Source organism: Felis catus, chromosome A1, assembly GCF_018350175.1.
Source record: "Felis catus isolate Fca126 chromosome A1, F.catus_Fca126_mat1.0, whole genome shotgun sequence".
NCBI lineage: Eukaryota > Metazoa > Chordata > Mammalia > Carnivora > Felidae > Felis > Felis catus.
This window is the reverse complement of record NC_058368.1, coordinates 203,020,614-203,034,033: the sequence shown is the minus strand read 5'-3', so window position 1 is coordinate 203,034,033 and position 13,420 is coordinate 203,020,614.

Here is a 13,420-nt window from a genome sequence, read left to right as displayed (position 1 = left end):
GTGCATTAGGATATTATTTAAAAAAAACACTGTGACATGGTAAAATGAATAAAGCAAAAAGCATTTGTAAGAAAGGAAGCCTTATTTCAAACTGCATCTACCATCCCATTTCTCAAAGTCACAAATATGCTTTGGAATCAGTTGGCTGTTGGTGCCAAAAGAATTTCCAATGAATATTGAAATTCCTGAAATATTTAACTTACAACAACTAATTGCATAGAGCCAGAATTATTTCCAAGGAAGAATAAATATGGAAAGCTTTCTTAATAATAAGCACTATTCTTTCTCTGCCTTCACCAAATCCTGAACTTGTCCTAGTTCTTCAGTAAATTCAGAATTTGTTGGCTGTTCAATTTTATAATGTAAAAATAGAGTCAGTTTTGACTGAGGGCAGCACTTTTAAAGACTCTCACCAAGTTGGTAACAGTGTGAGGGTCAGAGGAACTTGGGATTGTCAAGACTGATATAAATATGTTCAAATACTGATGGACATATATCTTGAAGTTGCTGAGTTTCTTATGGATTGTACATAGTTATAAGGCTTTGTGAAAAATATTCTTGACTCCTTAAGAAAACTCTTTCTGACTTTACAAAACAAGCACTGTTTTTCTCCAGGAATCGAGATATGGCTGGCCTCTCTCATCACTTTTCCTCGTGGAACATTTTCCCATTTCCTACTTATTTTCTCCTATTAGGTATGCGTGAGAAAAAGTAGAAACTACTGATAGTAAATCCAGTATGAAGCAACAAAAACAAGCCTACAATGGTGGCTGAGGCAATTGCAATGCTGACTGCAATCAATGGACTATAGCACGAACTTCCTTATTTCTTCATTTTTATGGTAGACAGAAAACTTGTGATCAACTCTTATTACATAACCAGAGAGAACACTTAAAATTGTATCACAGGACTCTTGGTCTTAAAGTTGAGCTTTATTTAAAATATGTATGAGATGCTTGATTCTTACTAAATTTGTTTATGATATATGACATGAAGTGATTAAAAATTAAACATTTCATAAGATGTGAATGGTAGAGGTTATGTAAATGATGCAACTAATGTGAAGATTTGTTATTTTTCTGCCTCGATCAAATTGACACAATCAAGCAAAAGTTCACCCAAATTAGATTTCAGTGCTTTAAAGGAAGTCATTCAATTGAAACTAATTTTTTTATCCCTGTCTCTTCTGTGTGCTGTCTGATTAATTTATAGTCAAAGCCAAGTGGTGGAAATGCATTGCCACAATGTGTTTCTTCTCCTAGAGGTTACTTATTTCCTTTTGGGGAGTTAATTTCAATTGCATTGTCTATAGAGAAAAATTATGTAAAATCACTGATGTGGGGTCTAAATTAAGCTCTCATAGAAACAGATCTTATAGAATAAAATTTAGGAAGATGTTCCAAAAATATAACAAACAATAATACAAAGAAAAGAATGCCAGAATTTTCAGGAAAAAAAAAAAAGCTGCAAAGAGATTTCTTTTCTCAAGACAGTTTAAATGCGTGATTGTTTTATGTCTTAGGTAACTAATTATTTTCTGTCTGAAATTCATTTTTTCCCTTCCGTCTTCTTAATACACTGCCCTGTAAGTTCTACTCAAATACTTAAAAAAATGTTTTTAGTAGGTAAAGAAATAGAGCGCACAAAAGCAATAAAACAAGACAAGCCCAAACTGATATTCAAAGTGGCCAAACAATGTAGGTAAACACAAAAATATTTCTTCTTGATGAAGCCCTGAAAAAATCTATCCAAAATGTGTACACTAAACAAGAAAGACTAAAGTACATCTGAGTGTAGAGTAGCATTAAAAAATAAGCAATAATTTTAACATGCTGCATGAAGATGCTGCGTTATCCTAATATTATTTAGTATCTCCAAATTTCTTGTTAGCAATTAACAGTTTACGCCAGAGATCGTCAAGCTATAGTTTGTCGATTGGCTGCCTGTTTTTATAAATCAAGTTTTGTTGGAATACAGAAATACTCATGTGTTTATATATTGTCTAGACTACTTTTGTCCACAAGAGCAGCGTTGATTAGTTGTGATACTCACAAAGTGTAAATATATACTATATGACTCTTTACAGAAGAATTTTCCAAATCCTGGTGTATACAAATGAAAATAATAAAATTTAAGCTATTTTAACATGAAAAATTGAGGCAGTTTTACCAATGAAAAGATGAATATGAGTTATAGAAGCCTAAGATAAGCAAACTGTATGTTTTCTAGAAATAATAATTTTATTCCAAGAACACAATGAATATGAAACATTACCTATTTGGACCTAGAAAGGAGAGGAAAGCGTTCGAAAAATATATCTACTTTTTAGGGTGAATTGACTGCTATATCAAACAGCTCTTAGATGTAAGTGACATACACTATTACTATTCTTAATTTTTTCACTCATAAAATAATCTGAAGAGTCTTGCTCTTTGGAAGACTTTCCTGGGGTATTGTTGTCTGCTTAGGACTTTTGGGCTCCTTATATTTTTTGTGGTAGTATTTTCTTCTTGGTTTTTGGAGCTGTCATCATTTCACTCTGATAGAGAAAAAGAATCGAGGATTGTGAGTGGGAGGGTTTTATGGGCCATGTTTGAAAGTGTGGTCCGTCATTTCCATCCAGATCCATTGTTCAGAGTATAGTCACATGCTTTCATGTAATTACAAGGGTGACTGGGATATGTAGTTTTGCCGTGTACTTGGCTGGAAGAGGAAATTAGTTTGATAAACTAGGTAGTTTCCGTATTAAATGTATGTGCCTACATCTGTGCCCAAACACACACATTTTAATATGGAAGAAGCAGTTGTAATCTCATTCATAAACAGCAGTCAGCTGTTATTTCTAGGAAAGTGGCCTAGCAATAAGAGTCTGTGGCAACTGTTCAAATTCATGCATTCAAATTACAGCAAATTTTTTTTATGGAGGTGAGTTTTCTCTTAACTTTATATATTTATGAAAAATAGTTGATATTTATGCAATAAGAATAAAATTTAGCACTTGGGTGTCACAAATAAAAATTAAAAGTGAATATCCTTTAAATATTCTAATAAATTATTAAGAAAATATGAATGTCTCAGTGTAAAGTTGAACAAAAGGTATGAAATTTTTATCAAAATATCTATAGTCTAGAGAGTAGTGCTCTCCAAAAGAAATATGATGTAAGCTATGTGTGTAATTTATAATTTTCCAGTAGCCATATTAAAATATAAAAATAGTGAAATTCATTTTAAGAATATATTTGATTTAATCCAATGTATCCACAATATTATAGTTGTCAGCTTGTAATCAATGTAAAATTGTTAAGGTATTATTTTTTATGAGTCTTTAAAATCTGGAGTGTATTTTATGGTTGACACATTTTACTAGCCATATTTCAAAGACCCAATAGCCACATGTGGCTATGGCTACCATATTGAACAGTACTTTCCTGTACATCACTGACTTCCAAACTTTAAGGAGTCTGACAACGACTCAGTAGATTTGGGGTAGCCCAAGAATCTACATTTTAACAGATATCTTCATGCTTTTCATGCAGGCTGTCAGGGGTCTATAACTAATGACAAGCTGCTTAGAAATCTCTAAGGTCGTTTCCACAACCAATTTTATAGTTTCTAGGATTTTTCAGAGCCTATAGTCAAATGATTTCAGTTTGCAGTGTCTGTGATAGCATATAATCTTATGGAAAATTTGTTTAATAAAGCATATTGAGGGGTGCCTGGGTGGCTCAGTTAGTTAAGCATCTGACTCTTGATTTTGGCCTGGGGAATGATCTCACAGTTCATGAGATCGAGCCCCATGTCAGGCTCTGCACACAGAGCCTGCTTGGTATTCTCTCTCTCTCCCTCTCTCTCTCTGCCCCTTCCCCATTTGTGTTCACTCTCACTCTCTCTCAAAATAAATAAATAAACATTAAATAAAAAAGAAAGCATATTGAATTTCCAATCTCCAGAGATTTTTCACAAAGCCATAGGGCATATTAACATTGATTAGGGCCATCTTTGTCATATGTCATATGTCATCCTTCTCCACCAAGTAAAGGGACAGATGGATGGAAGGCACCTTTACAGTGTCACTGAAAAAATGCTCTCATCATTGCCAGATATAAAGTAACTTATCCATTTTGTATTACAGAAAACAAATTAAATCCACATGTAGTAGATCTCAGCATTTAAAAAATGCTTCTCACATTCTCAATCATTAGCAACATATGGCTTATTTTTACTGTTTTATTATCCTTCTCAATTGTGAATTTCCCTCAGATCCTCAAGCTAATATGCTTTCCTATAGGCTCTACCAGATGTCTCATTCTGTCTGATACCATACCTGTCTGAAATACAAATGACTGCTATTTAAATGTTCAACATCTCTGTAAATGCAAATGATTTGGATATGTATGAAGAAATTTTCTAAATCAGTTTAAAAAATCAAGTCTCTTAAAATCTTACAGGCATATTGGCTGCAGCTTCTGCTTTAGGAATAAACGGCGTTTTTTTTCATTATTTTCCAATTTAAAAGGATTGATTCCATTCACTCATATCTGTGAACCATTCTCCTCTAAAATCAAGAAGACGAAGGACATCTTAGAGTTTATATCTTTTTAAAAAAAAGATCTAAAGAACAGAGAAAATACACTTCTCCAAGGCTGCTTCATCTGTTGGCATGAATCCAGTTCAACTTCTCCATGATTAATCATGGTCCAACATATTCCTCCTAGCTATTTTTTTTCCAAAGACGTTTACTTTTAAGTGACGTATAAAATGGTTTTAGCTTTATCAGAAAAGAAGTTGGGAAATATATGCTGTTAAGTCAATCTTTGTTGCTTAAGACTTTTCTGTGAAATTTCTTGACAATTTGGGGAGAAAAAATGATCTAGCTTTCATTTATCCCCTCAAATTACTTAGAAAGTGAAGGCTCTTTTGGGAATGTTAATTCCAATAATTTATTAGATCTAATTTTTCATCTGTAAATTGAGCGTATTCTAGATGCAAGAGAGTGCCACGCATATTGCTAAGAATACAATGAGCCTTAAGACATGACCCCTACTTCCCAGATTTAAGTTGTGCTTGTATGCATGCCATTTCATTTATTTCTTGGATAAAACTTTGTAAAGTAAGTATTATTAGTACTCCAATGTGGCTGATTGAGAATCTCAGACCCAGGGTTACCCAGATCCTATGTGTTAAAATTGGAGTACAAACCTCATATTTTAACTTCAGGTCTGCAATTCTTTCTACTACATCAGGTGAATATAGGGGTGAGGGCAGAGGCAAAGACAGAATGTATTCAATTCAATGAACGTTATTTATGATACTTACCTTAATTCTTTCCATTATGTAGCAAATGTAATGTCTAATGTCCCAGATGGTTTTCATAAAATTAGAGAAATCTTTTGTTTGAACAGTGATGTGGAAAAAAACGAGACTGGCAAAGAATAGAATCAAGCTAATCATTTTTTCCCTTTAAAAATACACGATAAATTACTTATTCTTAGATTCTCATATAGCCATTTTCTTATACCCGAAAGATATTTAATGTTATATTGTTATGCCATCACATATTGAACAGTGAAAATTAGTATAATTTAGTTCATGTAGAAAGCTATTAAGACCTTTACAGTAAAAAAAAAAATAAGTGACTGTCTTTCCTGGAGTATTGAAAATATCAATTGTTATACCGTCTGACAAATCAGAGTTAAATGATAGTTAATAACATGCTTGTAATGAAGAAAAGACACAAAGTGCTATACTACCTTTTGTATCTTTTCATGTTAGCAGGGAACAATTTCCCAGCTCCTTTCCCTCTCTACCCACCAAAAAAATATTAAAAATGAGACCTGATTTTTAAATCAACATTTATTAAGCTACAATTGGATTATAGAGAATACCATTACAGAGACAGATTTTATTTTATTTTATTTTATTTTTAAAATTTTTTTTAACGTTTATTTATTTTGAGACAGAGAGAGACAGAGCATGAACGGGGGAGGGTCAGATAGAGGGAGACACAGAATCTGGAACAGGCTCCAGGCTCTGAGCTGTCAGCGCAGAGCCCAACGCAGGGCTCGAACCCACGGACCGCGAGATCATGACCTGAGCCCAAGTCGGCCGCTCAGCCGACTGAGCCACCGAGGCACCCCCAGAGACAGATTTTATATTTGGAAAATATTTTCAAACATTAATGATGGCTCACAGTAACTGAACTTTATTGGTATGTGCATGCTATAGTCTTACACAACTAGCCTTTCGTCAGCTTCTTTTTGTCAAATAGTTACTCTAAGACTAAAGATGAATAAATTAATAAAGATTGGTTTTTAAAGAATGATGACTGAAGAGTTGACAGTGGGAGGTGAGGTCAAGATTAAAATGAGCAGTAACCTAAATTGCTATTTTTTTTTCTATTTCTCTCCTATTCTCCAACTTTATTGTAGACCTTGCTCTGTGTACTCTGACACAAGGTCTTTAAACGTATTTTTCCTCTACTAGTAAAGGTTTCCTCATCCCCTTGTTTGTCCTACAGATAGCTGATTCATCACTTTCTCCTCCAAGAGACCATTCCTAACCTCTCTGATCAATTCTCTTGGATACATCTTTTATAGGTACGTATCCCTCTCCTTAGAAGGATTATCATGGGTCTAGTTTTCTTTTTGACTGTATGATTATTTAAATATCTCTGTTTTCTCTATTAAACGCATGGCATTATGAGATGAAGGCTGGTGTCTCTCTGGCTAGCCAATGTCTCCCCAGCATTCACTGAAATGCCTGGCAAAAATCTGAAATAAGATGATATTTCCTTATCTCCTCATATAACCCCTAGTATTTCTCTTCAGTTGATAATTTATTGTTTAGTTTTGTCACAGCCAAAGGGATATTTGCATCGGACCCATACTTCTAGCACCATTATAAAAAATTTTTGATTAAAAACATCTAATTTTGTTGTGATTGATTCTTTTAGGGAAACAGAAAAGGTTAAAGACACAAATTCAAGCCTTTTCAGATTTAATGAATGGATTAAAATTCAACTAGAGTGTTTCCATAATGCTTTATTATGAATCATTATTAAATTAAATTATTATTAAGTTAACTTAAAAACCCAACACTCAGCTTAAATAATAATACATACAACTTTGCCAAAGCAGCTGCCACCCTCTATAAACTTTCCAAGATCACCTTCCCCAACAAACTCCAAGTAGTAAATACACTAAATTAGCTGTCATTCTATGTATCTTTCTATGTATCTAGGTATCTATCTATCTATCTATCTATCTATCTATATTTTTCTATTTACATTCTATTTGTATATCATATAGTATGTATATATGTATAACATATAGTATGGCTTTGTATCTATCTTTTTAAGCTTTATATATTTATCGATCATATTTCACACACATTTTCAGTACCTTGATTTTTCACTCAATATTATAATTTTAGGTTCGTTTATATTTTTATATAGAGCTTTAGCTCATTAAATATTATTTCTGCTGCAGGGAGAAATTTAAGCTATTTTCAATTTTGATTATTTAATAAAGTGGCTTCTGATAATATTCTTGTGAACATGTTTTTATGCAGAGTTTATCTAGACTATATTACCTAGTTGTTGAAAGGCTGGGTCTTGTTAAACATTTGGCTGTACTGGTTATTGTCAAATTGTTCTTCAAAGTAGTTGTACCAATTTACATTTCCATAAGCAATTTAGTAGATTTATTCATGCTTGCTTCACATCTTGATCCACACTTGGTATTATCAGATTTTAAAATTCTGTCATATTAGAACTATAGGTACAGTGTGGATAAATCTTAGTGATCGTTGAATGGTAAAGGCAACCTTTAGAAGACTGCATATGGCATTATACTTTTTTGAAAGTAAAGAAATAATAAATTCAAAGATTCAAAAAGTGATTCTCTTTGTGAGAGGCAAGATATAGGAGAATGGGATGAGGAAGAGAAAATAGGTAGCAGAAAATTTTGTTAATATTCTACAACTTGGATATGGATTTGGATTTGTGGTTGTTATATGCATAACAAACAAACAGCAAGTCACATATGTATCAATACACTATGTGTTAGTATGTCATGAATTGTGGAGTTTAATTAATCCAATTATATGAACACAATCTCCAAAAAGAAATAAACAAAAGAAAGTTAAATTTGTAAGTGTAGGTGTATGATGTGAAATCGTGTTACATTGTGATTTTAATCAGCATTTTTTTCATTTTCCAATGTCAACAATCTTTTAAAATGTATTCGCAATTTGAGAATTCTGTAAATTACTGTTGATATGTTTTTCCCATTTTTCTATTGAATTAACTGTATTTTTCTTTTTAATTTGTAAATTTTAAATATATTTTGGCTGTTAATTCTTTGTCAATTATATGTATGCAAATTTATTTTCTCTTTATTTCACTCATTCAACAAATACATACTGAGTTCCAGTTATGAACCAGCAAAATGCAAGTTTCAAAGTAGTTGGGATACAGGCATAAATAAAACAGGTATATTTCAAGCCCCATGTAACATATTTTATTTTAGAAGAAAAAAAAGGTTAAAAATACACAAACATTTAGGGGCACTTGGGTGGCTCAGTCTGTTGAGCATCTGACTCTTGTTATCGGCTCAAGTTGTGATCTTATGGTTATGAGATCGAGTCCCATTTCAGGCTCCAGGCGGGGCATGGAACATGCTTGGGATTCTCTCCCTCTCTTTCTGCCCCTCCCCAGCTCATAAATAAATAAATAAATAAATAAATAAATAAATAAGCAAGCTTTAAAAAAACAAATCAAAAAGCCACATAAGAGAATGAAAAGACAATCCACAGACTGGGTGAAAATATTTTCAAAATACTTATCTGAAAAAGGATTGGTATCCAGACAATGCAAAGAACTCTTAAAATTTAACAACAACAGCAACAACAACAACAAAACAAGGAAACCAATTTCCAAATGGGTGAAAGAAAACCCTAGAGGCGAAAGCAGGAAAAGACCTCTCTGACCTCAGCTGTAGCAATTTCTTACTTGACACATCCCCAAAGGCAAGGGAATTAAAAGCAAAAATGAACTACTGGGACCTTATGAAGATAAAATGCTTCTGCACAGCAAAGGCAACAACCAACAAAACTAAAAGGCAACCAACGGAATGGGAAAAGATATTTGCAAATGACATATTGGACAAAGGGCTAGTATCCAAAATCTATAAAGAGCTCACCAAACTCCACACCCGAAAAACAAATAACCCAGTGAAGAAAAGGGCAGAAAACATGAATAGACACTTCTCTAAAGAAGACATCCAGATGGTCAACAGGCACGTGAAAAGATGCTCAACGTCGCTCCTCATCAGGGAAATACAAATCAAAACCACACTCAGATATCACCTCACGCCAGTCAGAGTGGCCAAAATGAACAAATCAGGAGACTATAGATGCTGGAGAGGATGTGGAGAAACAGGAACCCTCTTGCACTGTTGGTGGGAATGCAAACTGGTGCAGCTGCTCTGGAAAAGTGTGGAGGTTCCTCAAAAAATTAAAAATAGACCTACCCTATGACCCAGCAGTAGCACTGCCAGGAATTTACCCAAGGGATACAAGAGTACTCATGCATAGTGGCACTTGTACCCCAATGTTTATAGCAGCACTCTCAACAATAGCCAAATTATGGAAAGAGCCTAAATGTCCATCAACTGATGAATGGATAAAGAAATTGTGGTTTATATACACAATGGGGTACTATGTGGCAATGAGAAACAATGAAATATGGCCTTTTGTAGAAACGTGGATGGAACTGGAGAGTGTGATGCTAAGTGAAATAAGCCATACAGAGAAAGGCAGATACCATATGTTTTCACTCTTATGTGGATCCTGAGAAACTTAACAGAAACCCATGGGGGAGGGGAAGGAAAAAAAAAAGAGGTTAGAGTGGGAGAGAGCCAAAGCATAAGAGACTGTTAAAAACTGAGAACAAACTGAGGGTTGATGGGGGGTGGGAGGGAAGGGAGGGTGGGTGATGGGTATTGAGGAGGGCACCTTTTGGGATGAGCAATGGGTATTGTATGGAAACCAATTTGACAGTAAACTTCATATATTGAAAAAAATGGGTGAAAGATCTGAACAGACACCTCAACAAAGAAGATCTATTGATGGAAAATAAGCACAATAAAAAGATGTTCAACTTCATGTGCCATTAGGGAATTGTGAGTTAAAACAGTGTGATAGCACCACTGAACACCTATTAGAATGGATAGAATTCTACCCACTGAGAACACCAAATATTCACAAGAATGTGGAGCAACAGGAAGTCTCATTGCTATGGGAATGTAAAATGATAAAGCCACCTTGGAAGTCAGCTTGGCAGTTTCTTACAAAACTAAATATACTTTTACCATATGCTCTGCCAATTATGCTCCTTGGTATTTACCAACATGAGTTGAAAACTTATGTCCACATAAAACCTGCACTGGAATGTTTATAGAAGTTTTATTCATAACTGCTGAAACTGGAAGCAACCAAGATGACCTTCAATAAGTTAATAGATAAACAAAGTATGGTAAGTCTCACTTGGATAAGCCTCACGTGGAGAGGTCTCACTTGGAGTAAAGTAGCAAGCTATAAGAGGGTTTTGAGCAGAGACCTTGCCTTATTGATGGTTTACAGAATGATTCTGGTGGCTGTGTTCAGAGTAAACTGCAGGTTGTGAAGACAGAAAGAGATAGGGTCCCCCATTCAGTGACTTGATTTTTATTTTCATTATGATGTGTTTTGATAAAAATAGGTTTTTAATTGTAATCATTTTCTATCCCTACCCACTAGCACAAATGTATATTTTCTAATAGATTTTTTATATCTTATAGAATATTGCATTTACCTTATTTTTCAAATTGTATTGACCATTATTAACCCTTTGCTCTTCCATATAAATCAGCTTATCTAGTAGTCTGAAAATCTAAGCTAAGATTTTTACTAAATTTGTATTGAAACTTGTAGATTTTAATTTATATTCATGTAATATTGAGTCTACCAATGAACAGGGGTCTATATCTCTAAGTATTTAGGACGTCTTTAATAGTTTTAGATTTTTAATGAAAAACGAATGACATAGAAACACATGCTATGTTTTCAATGACACTTTTCCTGGGAAAAACTCATGGTATTGGAGTAATACTGAGATTTCATATCCTCCATTGCCCTCTGCTCTGCAGCAGAGCCCAGGATCAAATGGTGTCAGATATCAGATTCTGAAGATGGGTCTGTGGCATTTGAGTGAGTCCTCAGGTTCAAATTGCAGGACTAAGGAAGAATAAGCCCTCTCCTTATATGATTGGGATTGGCCTCCAACAGGAGTATAGAATGCTCAAAACGTGATATCCACCCTGTTCTGCCATATTAGCATTCATGGGAGTGGAGTACAAGTCTCTCGCTTGAGAAGATCTGGCAGCTAGGGTCCGTGTTTGTAAGTTTCCCCTGTGTGGTATGAAAGTCAAATGGCCTGATTTATAATCCTAGCACTCTACCAAAGTGATTGCTTGAGGAGCTTGGTGTAGCTGGTTTTCCACATAGTTTTATAAGAGACATTATACAGCCTCAGTTTTGGACAAATTAATCCTTTCTTCCCAGTTTTCTACATAATGGCCATGTAAATCTTTTGTTAGGTTGGCTTCTAGACACTTTATATTTTTGTAATTGTTGTCATTCTTAAAAACATTTAGCAGCTTTGCTAAATTTTAATTAATACTAATAATTTGTCTATATACTTTTTTTGGTTTTGTTATAGGCTGATGTGTTGCCCCAAAATTCATATATTGAAATCCTAACCCTACTACCCCAAGTATGACTATATTTGGACATAAGGTCTTCAAAGAGAAAGGTTAAAATGAGATCATTAGGGTGAGCCCTATGGGAAGATAACTGGTGTCCTCAGAAGAGGAGATTAGGACAGACATACCCAGAGGGAAGACCATGTGGAGACACAGGGAGAAGCTGGCCATCGACAATCCAAGAAAAGAGTTCTCAAAAGAAACCAACTCTGTTGGCAACTTGATCTCAGACTGCTAAGCTCTAGAATGTAAGAAAATAAATTTCTGTTGTTTGAACCACACAGACTGTGGTACTATTGTATATGGCAACCCTAGTAGTAATACAGATTTCAAATTGAACTGTGCTTCCCACATTTGGTCAACTCTAAGCTGTTTAACTGTATGTGGTAGTCTTTAAAACAATTTTTTTAACGTTTATTTATTTTTTTTCAACGTTTATTTTTTTTATTTTTGGGACAGAGAGAGACAGAGCATGAACGGGGGAGGGGCAGAGAGAGAGGGAGACACAGAATCAGAAACAGGCTCCAGGCTCCGAGCCATCAGCCCAGAGCCTGACGCGGGGCTCGAACTCCCGGACCGCGAGATCGTGACCTGGCTGAAGTCGGACGCTTAACCGACTGCGCCACCCAGGCGCCCCACGTTTATTTATTTTTGAGAGAGAGAGAGAGAGAGAGAGAGAGAGAGAGAGAGAGAGAGCAGGAACAGAGAAGAGGCAGAGAGAGAGGGAGACATAGAATCCAAGCAGGCTCCAGGCTCTGAGTTGTCAGCACAGAGCCTGAGACGGGGCTCAAACTCATGTACTGTGAGATCATGACCTGAGCTGAAGTCAGGTGCTTAACCAACTGAGCCACCCAGGCGTCCCATGTAGTGATAGTCTTTAGACAATTATACAAACTGAATAATCACACTTTTTTTTTACTATAATGCTATTATTATACTTTTATTTCTTTTCTTACTGAAATATTTAGAACTTCCAGTATAATGTTGAAAAAAATCAGTGAATGAGCATTAAAGGGAATGCTTCTAATGTTTCATCACTATGAATGATGTTTGTTATGGATTTTTTGATAGATAATCTCTATTAGGCTAATGACTTTTCTTCAATTATTATTTGAAGAGGTTCTTTTTTTAAAATTATGAATGAGCTATTTAATTCTTCCCAATTTTTTCCATATCAAAACAGGATATTTCTTTTTCTGCCTCACGTTCTTTTTAAAAATTTTTAACTGGATAGATATAGGTATTACGTACATGATGTAAAAAGAAAGAGAAAATGGAGTAAATATTTATAATTTCCTATATGATTTAACAAAATCTGATTAATGCAGACCCTATTAACAAAATTCTTGCTAGTCCTCTTTAGCCAAATTTTCCTTAATTTTATTGGTGACATTTCTAAGCTATACAGTCCAAAGAACACATATAGTAAATACCCATTTTAGACATGAAAAAAAGATGGGGATAAATTACTCTTCTAAAAGTATAACATGATACTGGGCATTAACTCTCCGTTAACTCTAATAAAGAGGAAGAAATTGTAGATTCTCATTAAAAATGAACAATTGTTCTCATTTTTTAACTTCACGAATAGTTGTGGAAATTGTCTTATTTTACCTTTT